Raw genomic sequence first — 19,288 nt, 5'->3', positions numbered from 1 at the left:
CTTGTGAACATTTTAATTAGGTCTCAACCATGTAGCAGAGAAATATGAAAATATCCACATTGACGAGCTGCAAGAGAGTGTTGGATTGGCCGTATTTAGCTACTCAGAGACAATTTCTCCACATAGCGTGATAATAAAACTTAGAATGAAAAGCCACCCAAGTTAAAATTCAATGAGCTATTTAGGTATTTTCTACAACCTTTGCATTCCACGCCTCATCATTTCAACGGTCATGGTTTTTTTCTTGGATTGCCTTTTAGTTTTTCCGTCATGATTTTATCTTTTTAATTGAGCTTTATTTGGGTTTTTGCTTAAAGTGGTAGACCATGCACCATCACAATTTCAACTTTTTCCTTTCTTATGATTTTATTGAATATGAATTTTGCCAATTTCTAGTTGTGTGTTTTAAATAGGATTTCATTTGAACCGTTCTATTTAAAGTGCAAGGCTATGCACCATCTCAATAGGCAATCTTATTTCAATTTGTCTCTACCCTTTAAATATTTACAGTGGATTTATCTAAGAACTTCCTTATACTGAATTTGGTTGTTTTAAAATTTAAAATTAATTATTAAGGAAAATTTGTCTCATTTCGCCTCAACTCTTTAAAACTTAAAAGCTATAAATCTGTTGCAAAGGTAAAATTGTTACGTCTCTTTATCATATTTAATGAAGTTGTTACAGTGAATTCATACCTAGTGTGAAGAAATGCATCCATGTGTATAAATAATTGTGTGGAAGATTTCTCCATGAAATCTCTCCATACTCCAGGGACTTTTTCTTAATTGTGCTATCATGTTTCTTCGGAGGTGCAGAGGAAGCTTTTGTTGTGAGGAGTGGAGAGGTGACTTTCATTGTGTGGAATGTGAAGGTGCGGAGGATGCGTGTGTGAGTTGCGGAAAGCATTATTGAATAATGACAAAAGTGGACTGTAGAAATTATGGTGTAGATTCACAACTGCTCATGAAGTCTTAATAAAAATCACAAGACACAAACCTACTCTACTGCTCTGCGAAAGCTAATTCACAATTTAGAACAAATATTTCATACATGCAATAAGAAATAACACACATGCAAACAATCATTCTCCTGGGGAAAGCAATCTGCTAAAAACCCCAATGCCCGTTTGCATTAATCTGATGAATAGAGATGTATTACAATTGTTTTGCTCAATTGAGCACAACCTGCAAGTGAATAACCTATTTCTCTAATCATTGAGAAGCTCTAACCCAGATTTAATCAATTTATGCCTCTTCTTGAGCCCCTGTTTTCTTGTGCAATGCCTTGAGAAATTAGGCCCCTATTATTTAGGAATTTCTCCAAAATAGATTGTGTAATTTACAAGGTTGATAATCTGACTGCATGCAACACTTCTACACTCAAGACTAGTCTACAATTGATGTTACACTACCTTGAAATCTCCACCAAAGCTGGGGAACTCGAATTCTCTGCATGCACTAGTTATTTTGGGTTGATTGATCAGTTAACTATATGATCAATGAGTTTGACTAAAGTCTCACTACACAACTGACCTTCCACTAGTTCCTCCAACTGTTGGAACTAGTCTAACTGAAAACAACTTGACATAACTGACTTTGATTGCTACAAATTAGCAATCACACATGCTTAACTGTAATCTAACTCCTCCAACTCGAATTTACTGAGTAAACTGGGTGACACGAGATATGTCACACAATATTAACTACATCCAAGTTGTCTGTTGATGTCGAAATTCAAATTTTCCTAATTTGATCAAGGAAAAATCAAATTGAGAATTTCTTGCTGAATTTTTCAACACTCCCTCTCAACAAGAAAGAGATTATCAACCACCCCTATCCTGCACCTACAGAACTCGAACTTCTCTCTTGACAAGGCCTTTGTCAAAATGTCATCATCTTATTCCTCTATCGGAACGTACTGAAGAAACATTATCTGCCTCTACACACAATCCCGTAAATGGTGATACCAGATATCTATATGCTTGGATCGATCGTGAAAAACAGGATTCTCAGAGAGCTTGATGCAACTCTGGTTATCATAGTGTATCACAGTTGGATCCATCATCTAACAAAACAGTCCAAAAAGTATCTTTCTCATCTGTATCACCTCACATGTTGCTTGAATTGCAGCGATGTATTATGCTTTTGTCGAGCTGAGCTCCACAGTTCTTTGCTTCCTATTGTACTAGGAAACAGTTACGGACCCAACATTGAAAATTCCGCCTAATTTACTCTTTTGGTTTGATGGACTCCCCACCCAATCTGCATCTGTGAAGCTACACAACTTCACTCCCTCTATCCGTTTGTACCATAGTCCAAATTGGGTAGTGCCTCTGAGGTACTGTAAAACATGCTTAGTTTCCTTCCAAAATAATTTGGTTGGCCTAACCATAGCTTGGCTCAGTTGGTTGACTGCAAAGCACATATCTAATCATGTGTTCACAAGATACATGAGTGAACCCACTAGCTGTCAATAAATGGTAGCATCCACTTCCTCACCTGAATTGGCATCCTCCTTCCTCTAGTTGGTCGCTAGAGGTGTCTCCATGGGTTTGCAACTCTCCATGTAGAACTTCTGTAGTATCTCATTTGCATACTTGCCTTGAGAGACAAATAATTCCCCATCGCCTTACTATACTTCCAATCTGAGGAAGTAGTGCATGAGACCCATGTCCTTCATTTCAAATTCCCTTGCAAGATCTGATCAGTTGTTCATCACCAGTTAAAATAAAATCATCAACAAATAAGGCAATAATAAGAAATTTAACTTCTACCAAGATGTGATAGAGGTTTGCACCCACTTCACTTTTGGTGAGTCCCAAACCCGTGAGATAACTATCAATCCTGGTGTACCAAACATGGGGTGCTTGTTTGAGTTCGTGCAATGCTCGTTTGAGTCTGTACACATGAGACTCCCGATCAAATGTCTCAAAACCTTCTGGTTTCTCAATGTACACCTCCTCCTCAATAACCCCATTGAGACATGTTATTTTTACATCCATTTGGTGGATCTTCCACCCCATCTGCGCATCCAGAACAAGAATTTATCTAATAGATGAGTACCTTGTTATAGGAGCAAAGGTATCCTCATAGTCAATTCCCTCAACTTGTGAGTACCCCTTGGCCACAAATCTAGCCTTATACTTCTCTATGCTTTTGTATGCTTCCTGATTTACCTTGAAGATCCATCTCGAACTCACAACTGATTTATTTGTTGGTCTTGGGATCACTTCCCAAACATTATTCTTTACAATAGATTCGTATTCCTCCACCACTAAATCAAACCAAACAGGTTTCTCTACTTCTTCCTCGAAAGAGGATGGATCAGTCTCTACAAGATTAGTCATTAGAGTCATGTATCCAGTGTATCGATCAAGTGACCTTCTCTACTTGCAAAATTTGAAGGAGCACCCACATTCTCCCTCGCAACCTGCACAAGTCTCTCAGCTTCCCTGGTTCTTTTTTTTCCTTCTCTAGATTTTTCTGCTTGAGTGGTTGTCTCCACTCTCTACTCCTCAATTTGTGGTTGCTCCACAACTTCCTAAGGTTCCTCCTTTGGAGCTAAAAGCTCCTCTTATGGTGGGATCTAAATCTCCCTCTCAAGAGAGCACCACGTCATTTTCTCCTCATCAAAATTTACATTCCTTCACACTACTATCATTCTGAGGGATGACAAGTACACATGGTAGTTGTGGGGAGTTTCTGTGTAACCCAAAAATACCTCAAATTCTATTGTGAGCTCAAGCTTCTTCCTTGATTATTTGGGGACATGGCAGTAAATAGAAGCTCCAAAAATTTTGAAGTGTGACACATCTGAGTTTCTCCTTGAGAAAGTCTCCTCCGGTGTAATCATGCCCAAAATCTGATGAGGAATTTGGTTCTGCTAATAGATTTTTGTGTTGAATGTCTTAGCCCACAAATGCAGAGTTAGGCCTTGGTCATGCAACATCGTCTTTGCTGCTCCCAAAATGCTACTGTTCTTTCTCTCAGCCACCCCATTCTATTGTGGGTTGTGCGGTGCTGTCAACTCTTATTGAATGTCTTCCTTTACACAGAAATTTTAAATTCATTCAACATGTACTCACCTCCATTATCTCTCCTAAGAGCCTTCACCTTCTTATTGGTTTCTTTCTCAACCAGTCCTTTGAATTCTACAAACTTGGAGAATGTCTCATCTTTCTTCTGCATGAAGAAGATCCAGCACTTCTATGACAAGTCATCAATAAAAATGACAAAATATTTGTGTCTAGCATGGGAGGTTGTCGAGAAAGGTCCATAGACATCAAAGTGGATCCTTTCTAGGACTGCATGTGCTTTGTTGTCCCAATCATGGAAAGTGGATTTTGTGTACTTCCCCAAAGTACATCTTGTTGCTCAAGTTCTCCTTTGGGGAGGCCTATGGTTATCTGTTGCATAATATTCAGGCCGCCATGATGCAAATGGTGAAGTATTATATGTGAGAGAACACTGACATGGCAACTCTGCACCTTCTCCTCCTTTGTGCTTAATGCAACACATTCTTCCACATCTAGCTTATACATGTTCTTCACACGAACCCCGATTTGCTTCACCTATCTCGTGGCTAGGTGTCTCAGAAATGCCTTTTCTTTGGTAAACAATGTGTTGTCATTGATATCTCCAACGTTTCAGGTGAACACTTCACCCATCTTCAAGGACATTAATCTTTTCTGATGAAGTGAAGAGTGCTAAACTTGGTTAAATAGATGATGAAGTGAGATTATAGGTGTTAGAGTTATAATATAGTCATTAGAGGGGTGGGAGTGATAAGACTGATGGTTCCAAAGGAATGAAATAATTATTAGAAATTGAATTCATATTGAAGGAATCAAATAATATAAATTACTCAGATTATGGTACTCGAAATTTTAGCTAATTTAATATTATTTTGTTAAGAAATTATAATAATAAATGAGATGATAATGATTTAGGTCAAAAATAGGTCAACGGTTGTTATCGGGAAATCTAGTGTCCACTCAGATCTGCTAGTCCCACTAATACTGGTAGCTATCTTAGAAACAAACAAACTAAAACCACTTTCGTTTTCCTTTATGAGAAGTAGATAAGAGTGGAATGAAGGACACCAACCTCAGTCTTGTGCTTGGTTCCTTGCTTGATTCCTCTCCTTTCTGACAGATCCTTGTCGCTTCTCCTTCATCTACCCAGCTTCAAAGAACACCTATGGAATCAAAGCAGCACAATACTATTGAAGAACAGAGATCTACAATCATAAACAATATAGGACCAGATGTATATTGACCACACAAATGCATGTATCATCAAACATACAAGAATGTGGAGGAAAACTTGAATAGCTTTATTAATAATCAAGAATAGCAAAGAGGATTACAACCAATTGTTCTGACCCAGCATCATCCTCCAGCATGAAAGCCCTTCTTTCACCTCATGAAAAGCTTAGATCACCCAACACTATGATATTCCAACAAGAAACCAACAACACTTCCTTACAAGATACAAAATTCCAGCCTTCGGATCTCTGGGATGAGGGATCCATATATAGATGATTCCAGGGGGGTGAGTCAACTTCTGGGATTTGATTAGTGTCCTCTCTCTAATAGTTCTTGATTCCACTTGGAGATTGATGATCTCTTACTCATCCCTGGGCTAATTCAGAGAGGCAAGTGTCATATGAGAAGTTTCTGGAATATTCCATGATCATCCACCTCGCAAACTGTCTCTGCAATTTGTACACTCTTGCCCATCGCACCCCATAGAAGAGCTTTTCAGTATGCATCACACCTCCCGTGTGCATTTAGGTGGGATGCATCGCACTTTGACCATGGAGCAGGTGAGATCGTCCAGTTTTGACCAGTTCTGAGTATTTTTTCATGGAGAACTTCTGGGAGATGATGTAATCAGCTGACCTTGTTCTTTTAGGGGATGGAACAACACTTTTAGGGACATAGGAGCCCTTGGTTTATGGACATGTTTGATTGGGGTTGCAGTGCCCAAAAATGTCTATAACAGTTGCCCCCTAAAGCATGAGGTCATTAATCTTTTGATGTCGGGTGAAATTATTTATCATGAGGATCCAAAGTTTTTTCGAGCTAGAAGGTGACCTGTAATAAGATACAATACAATACATTATCTTCATAATATTTTTCATGATCTAGCTGAGGCGGGAATTCCCATGCTCAGCTTTATAAATTCATTTGCATGTACATAAGACAAACAACCGTCTGCGCGGGAGACTGATGATTCTGATAGAGTCATCATCCTTTGATTCGGATGATCATCTGTGCAGCAAAAATGTACATTTGATGTCTTTATTTTCCTAAATATATCGCAGCCCGGATGGATGAAACTAGATTTGGGGTCTTCAAACTCATTCAATCTTCACTCGGAGTACAAGTCGATCCATGTGAAAGATGTTCTGGAGTCGAACATGGAAAGACATCGCCTGATTACCAGCCAATGATGTAAGTTGTTAACAGGCGCGAGAGGAATCACCGATAATGATGATGACCCTCAAGGTACTATAGTACAATTCGCGGGGTGTGAATAAGGGACTTGGCATCGAACACCATGCAAAATCTTTCGGTCGAAGGCCATTGATGTAAACCTGTCGCCGGAAGTGAGAAACTTTCCATTGAGGCATGCAAGCTTCAAAGTACTGAAAGGGTTGTTCCTAAGTCGACTTCTTGGATAATGAGCTGATGTCGACAAGAAGTGACCCGCCGTAGGAGGGCCTTAATGAATCCCACATCTACGACACGGAATGGAGTAAATGATTTTGGAGGTGAAAACGGTCTGATGATACAGGGTTCAAGGTGGCGGTCATGAAAGAATGGAGTGTGAATGTATTGCAACGGATGAGACACAGGTGAATTCTCTAAGCGACTTCTCTTGAACATACCAGCGACACTGACATGATGGATTGGTAGCATTAACCCCAAATTTGGATGGTATGATGGACCAATGGTGATATGACCAGTGAACGGAACAACCCAACTCGACTCAGATGTGGAGTGAAAGTGTCATGTTCAAGAGCGACTTGCTACCAATAAAGTTTCTTCAAGTTTTCTTCCCAATTTTTCCCCAATCATTGCTGACCAGTACCTCTTTATTTTTGTCAAGCTTGAGGAGGATAACATATGCTTGTTCTATAATTTGCCCTTCGGGCAAACCTGTCGCTATATTTTAACGAGCCTAGCGACAGTGAAACTCGTTCTTGTCTGTGTGGACAAGTTTGTCGCTATTCGGTTTTAACGAGTTTAACGACAAAGATAACTCGGTCCTTTTCAATTTTAGAGAGTCTGAAAAGGGACGTAAAGGAAACTCCAATGATCCTTTTTCGTCATATAATCCCTTAAGCCCGAAAAAGTATAAAATAATACAAAAGGGATGAATTTTCGGTAATTTTAACGAGCCAAACAAGACAAGTGCTCGATCTTTTTTGTGTAATAATCCCTCAAGTCCAAAAAAGATTAAAATCTAGAGGAGGGATAGCACTTTTGGTCGCTTTAACGAGCTGGAGAGGCCAATTGCTCGGCAATCTTTTCATATTTTACGAGTCAGTTGAAAAGAGCTTAAAGGAGACTCGTTTTTTAGGAACGAGTGATAATTTTCGAGTAGTAGCTGATTCCAAGTAAGGCTTGGAATTTTCCAGTCACGGCAGTGTCACGAGGATGGCTAACAGGATCACTCTTCACAACTATTCCTCAAAAGGGGTAAACAATCAAATGGAGGTGAATGATCGGCTAAACAGAGTGGAGGTGATGATGAGAACACGACCAAGGCTCAAAAGCTGATGATAATGCATTCACAATGGTTATTTATCGGAAATTGGTTCATTTTTTAATGAGCTTAAACTCTGGGAACGTTTGCTCATTGCTTATGTTTATTTTTTAACGAGCTTGAATTCCGCGTTAAAACTGCTCGTGCCAGTCATATAATAAGGATGTCTCATCTAAGATGCCATTTTTTATGGAGCTTGCACCTTACAAAGCTTTGCCCCGGATCCTTTCTTTATGCAAGTTAGGAACGACCAATCCTACGAGTTTAAAGGGTTGAGAAACTACAAACTAAGAAAATAAATGGTCGCTCTTCGCTTGCATGCAAAAAGGTTTGCATGCCCCCAGGTATAGCGAAAAATTCCCAGGTTACCATATGAAAGCTCTCCATCCGCGTTGCAGACAAAATGCTTCCTTGGCGATGTCTACCGAAATAGACAAAGGTGAGTGGCGCAGTCGCCTCCACTCACATAACTTTGACAAGGGAATATTATTCCAGTCTAATCCCATTTTCCTAAACAGACGGGTGTGTCAGACTAGTCATATATCCTCCGCGGAAACCTACCCTATACCCAAGGTTTTCCTGCCGAAACAGACCAGGGTGCATGCCCCCTGGGTTTCAATCATGTCCTCCTGAATCACTCGCGCTCATCAGGTGGACGGACTGGAGATTGATGAGACATTCCTTGCATGAAAAGACCATTTAGGGATGGTATTTGACTATTTGCTATGTGTGAGTCAGGAAACGACAGCTGGTCTACGAGCTTGACCACTCTGCCTTCGTGCGGAAAACACATTACTCTAAAGAGTGAGGAGACAATGGCTCCCATGCAATAAATATAGTCACGTCCAAGGAGTAGATTATAATCTAGAGGTCCTTGGACTACCATTACGTTCATGTGAACAGTTTTCTTTCTCAATGTTATCGGCACATTGGGAAGGATCCCTAACGGTCGACTGGTTCCTTTGTCAAAGCCTGTCAGATTTCTCATCTCAGGTAGAAGTGATGGCGAACCAAGCGCTTTCCAAGCAGTTGAGGAAAGGATACTCACAAAAGCCCCTTCATTTATGATGGTACCGGCCATGACCATTCTGTATATTTGTGTAATGATTCGGAATGGTACACTAGCCGATAAACAGGGTCTGCCTAGTAGGTTCCAATCGAAGGAGACAACTAGGTTACTTGGAGGTGGGACCAAATAGACGGCCAGATATGACTCTGACGAACTTCCTTCCTGCGGTAAAGGAACGGGTAGACTACCCTCATGTTCATCGGATTCTGTGCTTACGAAAAGAATTTCGACAGTGTCGTTCTCATTCTCTTCGGTGATTGTGTCATCTGAAGATGGACCTTCCGAAGACAAGACCGGGTTGACTGCCGCCTCAACCTTTTGACTTTCGTCTGGTATGGGTTTGGCGGGTTTATCTTCAATGACAGATGCTTTGACTGGACACAATGGCATGTCAATCGGATTTTCAACCAGTGATGGACCTGGCAAGAGTTTCTTATATCCAGGAGGAAGTCATAACGGTGAAACCAGACAGTCATCCAAAACTCTTTTAGCTTCGTCCAGGAAGGGACAACGGTGGAGGGCATGATCGCCTTCACACAGTCTACAAGGAAATTTACATTTTCCTTTTTGTCCAGGTGCTTCGCTTTCACTAGTTGATGGTGTACTCTCAACATGGTCCTCAGAGGTTGATGACACCGGGTTGTGCAAACGAGGAGACCAGTCCCTTAAGATCCGAGGGATGCAGGGACAATCTCGGTGGTAGTGGTCTCCTTTGCAAATGACACATGGCGATTTAGGCCTGGACGATGCAGTGTGTGGATTTTCGCTAGACGATGCATGGTTGCCCCCTTTCACCTTTGGCTCCTTCTCTTTCTTCTCTTTCTTCTTCTTCTCCTTCTTCCTCTTAGTTACTTGGTTTCGGGCCTTACCAACCTTATCAAGCGAAGAGGAAGGAGGAGAGGGAGAATTGGATGAAATAGAAGGTTTGGGGGTAACTTTAGTATCATCTAGTTGCTGACTTGATTGTTCAGGAATCACGGTGTTCTAAACGATGGAGGTCGAGAAGAGCCATATGGGCAAACCAATTGTCAATCCTGGAAGCGAAAATGTGGCCATATGAGGTGCACCAACATCTCCCCAAGAGGAGAAAGGACTAGGATTTCTCTAAGGGGAACTCCTTGGTTGGTGGACTCCATTTTTCTCAACCTAAGACCAATGCGGGAAAGGTGATATTATTCCGATTAAAATAAATTTTAGACGCTTTGACACAACTTGTTTTTTCAATTTTTAAGAGTCGAGTAAAAACGAAAGATGACTCTAGTCGCCTTTGATTTTTAATGAGCCTGAAGTGACAAGTGCTCAAATGGACCTTTTCCTTTAAGGAGTCTGAAAAGGAACAAAAGAGACTGCTCGGGAAATCTAGACAGAGGAATTACCAAACCAATCGCAAAACTGCAGAATACTTTTTACGGTACGGCAGTCAATCTTCCCGAATGTTGTATCCAGTGCATTGCGATCGATAGGGCGGCAGACACGGCTTCCTATGGATAAAGGATATAGCCTATTGTGGTCTCCCAATATATACTCGACGGTACATGGGAGCACAAGTCCGTACTGGCACTTGTTGTCTCAAAGAGGAGGAATCACCCAACCAACAGTGAAAGCGACAGTTACCAGGCTTTACGACGCCGGAATACGTCTCTAGCCTAGAGTTCTAGATGTTGTGCGTTAGGTTCCAAAGCGTTTTTAGGTGCATTAAATTTATTTTACAGTTGATCTTTCTTGAGAAATTTTCCTTTCAGGTTCACCGCGTGATGTAGATGTACAATTCTTAAAATGCAATCTAACATGATAAACAATCATTTAATCTTCTTTTTGCAATGAAAATCCTAGCTACTAAAGAAAGAGAGACAGTATTCTTTCAGCATAGAGCAGGAAGCACGCACTAGATGCACTGTCCTAAATCAAACCAACAAGCAGTCTAAATGCAAATGCACAAGCATGTATTTGTTTTCAACTTTCTTAATGTGTGAATGACAAGAAGAATGCTAAGTACAAATCTGAATTATCTTTTCTAAGTGACAGTACTAACAGATTTCTCTTCAAAAACGAAAGGAAGATAATGACGACACTTTCCTATTTTGAACTGAAAACTGCTTTCGACACTTGAAAAACTACTAATTCAAATCAAATACAAGAGTAATTGTATAATCGACCATCAAGAACAATGGAATTCTTTTCTTTGACTGAAAACGACACTTGCGACACTTTCAAATCAAAAGACGACAGTTCGACTATGCTACTACTTTGCAAAAGAGAACTAAAAATGGCGGAAAATACATAAAACATTCACATTTCTTTGCACAATGGAGGCGGAATGATGGAAAGGAAGGGGGTTTCCACAATGGTATACTGATCACAGATAGCAAAATTCCAGAATAGAGCTGAAAAGAGTGAAGAAAAAACCAAGACCTGGAGGCAAAATTAGCCTTTTCTTATCATCGCACCTGTAACACAGGGAAACAGGGATGCATCCCACCTACTGCACATGAGAAGTATGATGCATCCAGATTTCCTTGAAGAGAGGGTGTGATGGGACCAGGACGAGACTTTACTTGGCTCTTGATCACAGTTTGCAACTCAGTTCAGGGATTTATGCCGAGCAAATGATGTACAGTAAATAGAAATCACAGGGGCTGATCTAATAAGGTACTAGAGCCACCACTAGGGCAATTAGAAAGTTTGTAAATCGATTGTTCAGTTTATAAAAAAACCCAGAGATAGACTGAAGCAGCATTGATCTACTTTGCACTTGCATAGAAAATGCGGTTCGAAGGCTAGCTGGCTTGACTTCAGGCTCCGTCTGTAAGTTTATAAAACAAACAAATATAGACAAACAAAAAATCTATTCGCTCCCCAGTGGAGTCGCCATTTTGTTATCAGGAAATCTAGTGTCCACTCGGATCTGCTAGTCCCACTAAGACTGGTAGCTATCTTAGAAACAAACAAACTAAAACCACTTTCGTTTTCCTTTATGAGAAGTAGATAAGAGTGGAATGAAGGACACCAACCTCAGTCTTGCGCTTGGTTCCTTGCTTGATTCCTCTCCTTTCTGACAGATCCTTGCCGCTTCTCCTTCATCTACCCAGCTTCAAAGAGCACCTGTGGAATCAAAGCAACACAATACTATCGAAGAACAGATATCTACAATCATAAACAATATAGGACCAAATGTATATTGACCACACAAATGCATATATCATCAAACATACAAGAATGTGGAGGAAAACTTGAATAGCTTTATTAATAATCAAGAATAGCAAAGAGGATTACAACCAATTGTTCTGACCCAGCATCATCCTCCAGCATGAAAGCCCTTCTTTCACCTCATGAAAAGCTTAGATCACCCAACACTATGATATTCCAACAAGAAACCAACAACACTTCCTTACAAGATACAAAATTCCAGCCTTCGGATCTCTGGGATGAGGGATCCATATATAGATGATTGCAGGGGGTGAGTCAGCTTCTGGGATTTGATTAGTGTCCTCTCTCTAATAGTTCTTGATTCCACTTGGAGATTGATGATCTCTTACTCATCCCTGGGCGAATTCAGAGAGGCAAGTGTCATAGGAGAAGTTTCTGGAAGATTCCATGATCATCCACCTCGCAAACTGTCTCTGCCATTTGTCCACTCTCACCCATCACACCCCATAGAAGGGCTTTTCAGTATGCATCGCACCTCCTGTGTGCATTTAGGTGGGATGCATCGCACTTTGACCATGGAGCAGGTGAGATGGTCCAGTTTTGACCAGTTCTGAGTAATTTTTCATGGAGAACTTCTGGGAGATGATGTAATCAGCTGACCTTGTTCTTTTAGGGGATGGAACAACACTTTTAGGGACATAGGAGCCCTTGGTTTATGGACATGTTTGATTGGGGTTGCAGTGCCCAAAAATTTCTATAACAATGGTGAGATTTGAAGAATAATTTTAAATATTTAAATTTAACTAAGGAGAGTTAGTGAGAATTAAATATATATGTAATTTAATATAAATATTAACTAAGATTGGAGATATTATTATTATTAATAAATAAAATAAACAGATATTATTATTAAAATATAAATATTTTAAATTAATTTAGATGGTTAATAATAATATTGTAAATTGATATAAATACCAACCAAGATTGAATAAAATTGTTAAAATAAAAGGAAAAGGATTATTATTATATGTATTAAAGGGAATTCATTATTAAAAAAAATAGAAATAGGTAAAGATAGAATAAATGGGAATTAAAGAGATAATTGGACTTATTAGACAAGGATTATTTAAATTGAAGTAAAATTAATTAAGAAAGATGAAAAATATAAAGAAATTAAAATAATATATTTTAAAAGAAGGAGGGCATAGAAAAGAAGAGGAGGAGGAGCAAAGGGTGAGGGTTAAGAGGGATCAAATTTAGAAGGATTGGATTTTGAGGACAAGAAATGGATGATGGGTTTCCATGAGTGGCTTAATTGGTACCATCTTCCCGATTGAAATTGTTAGGATGCTTTTCAATCTCTATGGATCTATAATGATACACATGGAGTGGAATGGGGTCGAGGCTAGGAATTTGGTTTTATCAAAACAAATGAGATGTTTGGTATTATGGGAGTGTTCAACAATGAATAACTTAGCGGAATAGTTATGGTAAGTATCAACCATATGTTATTTGATTTGAGCTATGAAGGATCTGCCAGTTTTCCCTATGTAAGACTTTCCATGGGTGTAAGGGATTTCATATCCCCTGGGACCTAACATAGGGTCATTCTTGTCTTTGGCCAATCTGAGGAGCTGATTGAGGGTTTTATTGGGTTTGAAAAAGGTCTTAATGTTATTTTTAGATAGGATTTTGGCTAAATGATCAATAACCCCTTGAATGTAGGGAAAGATTATTTTTTGCCAAGGGAGGGCTATCGGAAAGGATTTTAGAGTGCAGGTTGAGAACAAAATGAAAGGCATTATTGATCTGGGATGAGGAGTAAGCATTGGATTTGAGGGCTTTGGTGAGATTATCTTTTTCAATGGGAAAGGGTTGGAAAGAAGAAATATGAATGGCTCTGGAGATAAGGGTTTTAAGCATGACATATTTCTGAGGAGGATGATGGTGGGAATTGGCATGAAGGTATCTATCAGTGTGTCCTTTTCCGATAGGCTTGGTGGTAAAGGGATCCATCAGGGAGGTGAGAGACAAGGAAATCAAGAAAGGGGATGGAATGGTTTTCTTCAAGCTCCATAGTGAACTGGATATGAGGGGAAATGTTATTGAGATGGGAGAGGAAGGATTGGAGAGCAGGTAAGCCATGTGCTAGCTAGTTGTAGTTAATAAATAAAATTTTTAAATCTAATTCTAATATCTATAATTTTGATTTTAATCCTAGCACTAATTCTATTTTCAATTATAATTTAAATACTAAAAATAATGATTCTTTTTTTTTCTACATAAGACTATTTCTATTATATTAACAGGGTAATGGTAAATTTACATCATGACCGAAGTCAAGAACTCTGCTCCTGTAGGAGGCAGAACTGTCCAAAACAAACATATATGAAAACTGTCTAATTTTACGTCCCTCGCAGGGGATCGATCTGTGATACATATGACAGTGCAAAAACTCCAAAAAACTAAGAAACACCAAAGATCCCAGAACCTATTCGCCTTACAGTCGTGCCCAGTGGTGAGGGGCATTCTGCCAAAAAAAGAAGCATGGGTGGACATGCTAATCATCAAGGGGCTCTTCTATGATGCGACACCAGCCCATGTCTGGCAAGTCCTCTGTTTGAGTCGTGTTCTGAGCAGCGGGATCCGGGTCAACCATCATCGCTTCCTGAGCTCTGCCCGCCTGTTCATTTGCCTCCTGCTGAGGAGCATTTTCAACATCCAACTGTAATGAAGAAGAGGGAGCCGGGATTGCCCTTGAATTCCTTGACTGTATCCTTATATCTTCTGCTTGGCTTTCTTCCTGAAAAACCACTGTGAAATAGGCAGTGATCCTGGGTCTGTTCAGTGCGCTATCAAAGGTAAAGATGGCGGAACCAGAGGTAGGGATAGGTCTGGGGCGAGAGCTGGTGGCGTGAGATCTTCCTCTTCTGCTGCGTGTTAAAGGTCGTCGCCTCCCTGACAATTCACTGGAAGACGATTCAGTTGGATCCCTCCTCGGCTGCCCTCTAACAGTTATAATCTAACTTCATCATCTATTTAACCAAGTCTAGCACTCTTCCCTTCATCAAAAAAGCTTAATGTCCCTGAAGATGAGCAAAGTGTTCACCCGAAACATTGGACATATCAATGACAAAACAGAGTTTACCAGAAGTGTTCAACCTCATCAAGTTATCGACTATGGAAATATTCATGCTAAAATTCCTTTCCTTTGTTGAAGATCACATCATAACCACGGTCTTCCAAAACTCCAACAAAGATGATATTTTTCTTTAGGCCCGGAATGAACATGACATCCTTGAGCCTAAGAGGGGAGCCTGACTCCCTCTGAAAGGTGATTGTACCAACCCTGGTCGCATTATACTTTTCGTTGTATCCCATCTCAATGTGCATCTGCAAGTATTTCTCTTCGAGATCACTGAAAAACACTCTACACCCTGTCATGTGGAACGATGCACCTGAGTCCAAGTACCACACGCTCTCCATCACTGTGTTGGCCATGCATGCGATAAGCGTAAAGTCAAGCTCGAACTATGAAGCTAAGGCTTCACCTGTTGCTCCTCTTGAGGTCTTCTTGCTTGCCTTTTTGTGTGGACACTTCGTGGCATAGTGCCCAAATTCATGACAATGTAGGTATTTAATTTTGGACAAATCTTTCTTCTTTCCCCCTTAGTTTGACTTTGGTTTGGATTGATATTTCTTCCCTTTTCCCTTCTTTTCCCTTCTTTCCCTTTCCAACCAATGCAAAATTTTCTTCATCCTCACCATTGGATGAAGTCCCATCTCTCGTATTCCGCCTTATTTCCTCATGTACCAAATTAGACCATAAGCATTCCCAATTTGGTAGTTTCTCCCATTCATCGAATCTTGGTAGCTATGTCAACTCAGCCTAGAAGGATAGTCTTACCAAGTCATATTCTAGAAAATTAACACCAACCCCGCAAAGTTCATCATGACATTGTGTGAACCTACTCAAATATTGTGGAATAGTGTCATTCTTTTGCATCTTGATACTTCAAAGTTTATCCTTTAGTGTCAGCTTCCTATGGTCACAACTATTCTTGATCAATTCTATTAGTGCTTTCCACATTGTGAATGAAGTTTCTTTTCCATTGATATTTGAGACAATGTGATCCCATACTCCACCCAAGATTATTCTCCTTGCCTTGGCTACATCTTTCTTCCACCGAGAAAGGTTCTAGGCATCATATTTCGGTGGATTTGCAACATTTGTCTTGATGTATTCTAGAAATATGTTGTCATCCAATACCACCTCTGATGAAACTCAATATTGAAACAAGAATGTTGCAATTCCCAAGGCTACCAACTTAAACTATCAACCAGGGGTCCGTACAAACTTAAGAGGTGTCAAAACTATATGTGCAACCTATAATGTGTCCTTCTTTTGTTGATTTGATGTAATGGAGTGAACATCATGAAATATAACCTAAACTAATTATAGAAATGGAAATGTTATTTGCTCAAATGTAAACACTAATCCTAATTGCATAAATGGAAATCAAACACTAGCCTAATTGCAGGATGTGAAAGTTGCATTGAAAAGGGAACCTAGTCTTAACTTAAGAATAAAGAAAGTAAACTAATATAACATGCATGAAGGAAAGAGAATGTAATCAATCACTGCATTCCAAAGAGGTTAGATCCATTGATAGAGTTCATTATATACTTCATGTGGCAATCAAGGAAATCATTATTGTGTTATCCAATTCATAAATTTGTCCATTAACCCAAATTGTTGAGATGTGTTGTAGGGGTAAAAAGGAAAATCCTAAGTGGTCTTTGGTCTTCCCCAATCATGTATTTAGAGTCTAGGGGTCATTATTAATCTAGACTAAGTCAAATTTGCAGTGGGGATCAAAACTGGTGAAGGAAAGTGATGTTATAGGTTTGCTACAGGTGATTACTACAAGAGGCTTGTAATGCTACATGAGCGAGAATCTTACTAAATACCCAAGTAAATCGAACTCAAATGGGAAGGAATTTTTTTTATTAATTAAGATGTCGTAGGTCTCCATTCCAAGTGGAATCACTCCAAAATACCCCTGTTAACATGTGCTAAAAAATAGCAGAAAATTACTACTCTAAAAACTAGAAATTCAAGAACTAGTGAGCTAGTTAACCTATCAAATTCCTAACCTAATCAAGTGAAAATGAATTGTGGTAAATTTTGTTATTAACTTGAATTTTTTTATGACCTAATCCAAGTGGAATAAACTCAAATGAAGCTCATTAACATGTTCTAAAAAATAGCATAAAATTACTACTATTTTGCTACAAGGGACTTCCAGAAATTCTAGATTTGTGAACTAGTAAACTAATCCAAGTAGCTCAATGATGAAGATGAATTTTCAAAGTTGTTCTAAGGATGAATAATTCTTGTGACTCTATAAATAACTTGAAAAAAATAACTTACTTCAATCATTTAACTCAATCCTACATCAAAAGAAGCATCAATACTAAATGCGGAAATAAGAAAAACAAGGATAAGAGATGCATGTGAATAAGAAGTGAAAAGAAGAAAAGAAAATTATGAAAAAAGGATCTGAGGCTCCTGGGATGGCCAAAACCAAGGATACTCAGAGTACTATGAAGAAGACCAAGCTTTAGAAGCTAAAAATGGCACCAAACTTCATTATTTGAATCAATCCAAGTACATCCCTACTAGAAATGAAAGTGGAGCTGCAAAAATACAAGTTTTCTCCACAAGAAGACTAAGAAATACATGCCCTAGAGGAAAATTCAAATTGGTACTTATACAAATTGATGGGGAAGCATTCTCCTTTAAATGATGAAGCTTTCCCCTCCAAAATCCCTCAAATAATGGATATAATTCCCAACACTAGGAATTTGCATTAAATGACAGGGAACACATTCCTAGATTTTCTCAATCACTGGAGATCCAAAATTCGTCAATGATTTCATGATATTTTTTTCATTTATTATTCAATCTTGATTCTCCTGTAGTAGAGAGTAAGTCCCTAGATTATCTCCTCCTCCAAATCTTCATAATCTATTAATCCAAATGGAAAATGGCATCAACCCATGATATTCAGCCACCCATGTTATTCATCCACCCATGGTATTTAGCCACCCATGTTATTCATCCACCCATGGAATTTACCCATGTTATTGTAAGTGGCATCCACTCATGGTATTTATCCACCCATTGTATTGTAAGTGACATCCACCCATGGTATTCATTCACCCATGGTATTTTCCCATGGTATTGTGACATCCACCCATGGTATTCATTCACCCAAGGAATTGATTTGTGGTATTGTGACATACACCCATGGAATTGACCCGTGGTATTGTAACTGAAAATTACTATAAGTAACAAGTCGCATTTTGTAAAAGGATAGATTGTCCGCCACAATGTAGCTTTTACAGTTATTCTCCATTTTAATAAAAAAAATATTTGTGGTTTTGTTTATTGGGAATTCTCCTCTTTTTCTTCTGGTAATTTCAAATTTTCAGATCTTGGTGGCCTCCCCCCAAGATCCATTTCAATCTTTTACATCTTGAGGGCCTCCCCCCAAGATCTGGATCAATGGTATCGGAGCAGGTTACGATTCCATGGGAATAATGGTTTCATGCATATTTTAGTTTCAAATTTTTGCAGCAATATTCAATAGACTTCAAGCACGCGTTGCAACCTCCACAAGGCACTTTCTTGGGCCAAGCAGGAAGAATTTTTCTTTTTTCATTTTTTTTGCAGCAAATTTTTTTGGCGGCGAGTTTTCAAATCAGATTTGAAACATTTGGTGCAATATTTACCAAAAAAAAATAACAGATCTGGATTACTTGCAAAAAAATACCAAAATTCAAAAAATAAATCGGCAGAATCGAAGTCTACATGAGGGAGATATCGCTAATTTAAAATCAGCTATGTTGTAGAACTTTTTTTCTAATGACAACTGGTGGATAGTGACTCTCTATCATTTTTTGAAGTTTTTGTGCAGAATTTTAGAAAAAGGATTGTAGATCTGAGCTCCTCTTGAAAAATCACCCAATTTCAAAAAAAAATGGGTCGAATCGGAGTTTGGATGTGGGAGATATCGCTGATTTAAAATCAACTATTTTTTCAGAACTTTTGTGACGGTGGAAAAATTGCAGTGCAAATTTGAGATTCTAGAGTGTCCATATAAGAATTCCCAACACATGAAAAGATGCAAAATGGTCATTCTGCTTCCAAAAATAGGTTATAATAAATATTCTGAGTTATATTGACCGAGTTATGTCCATTTTAATTCTGGAGCAGCATTTAGAGCGGGTT

This window comes from Pinus tabuliformis, chromosome 4_1 (assembly GCF_031772625.1).
Source record: "Pinus tabuliformis cultivar Carrire ecotype Pingquan chromosome 4_1, CPIR1, whole genome shotgun sequence".
In the NCBI taxonomy this organism is placed as follows: domain Eukaryota; kingdom Viridiplantae; phylum Streptophyta; class Pinopsida; order Pinales; family Pinaceae; genus Pinus; species Pinus tabuliformis.
Note: the sequence above shows the minus strand (reverse complement) of the source record.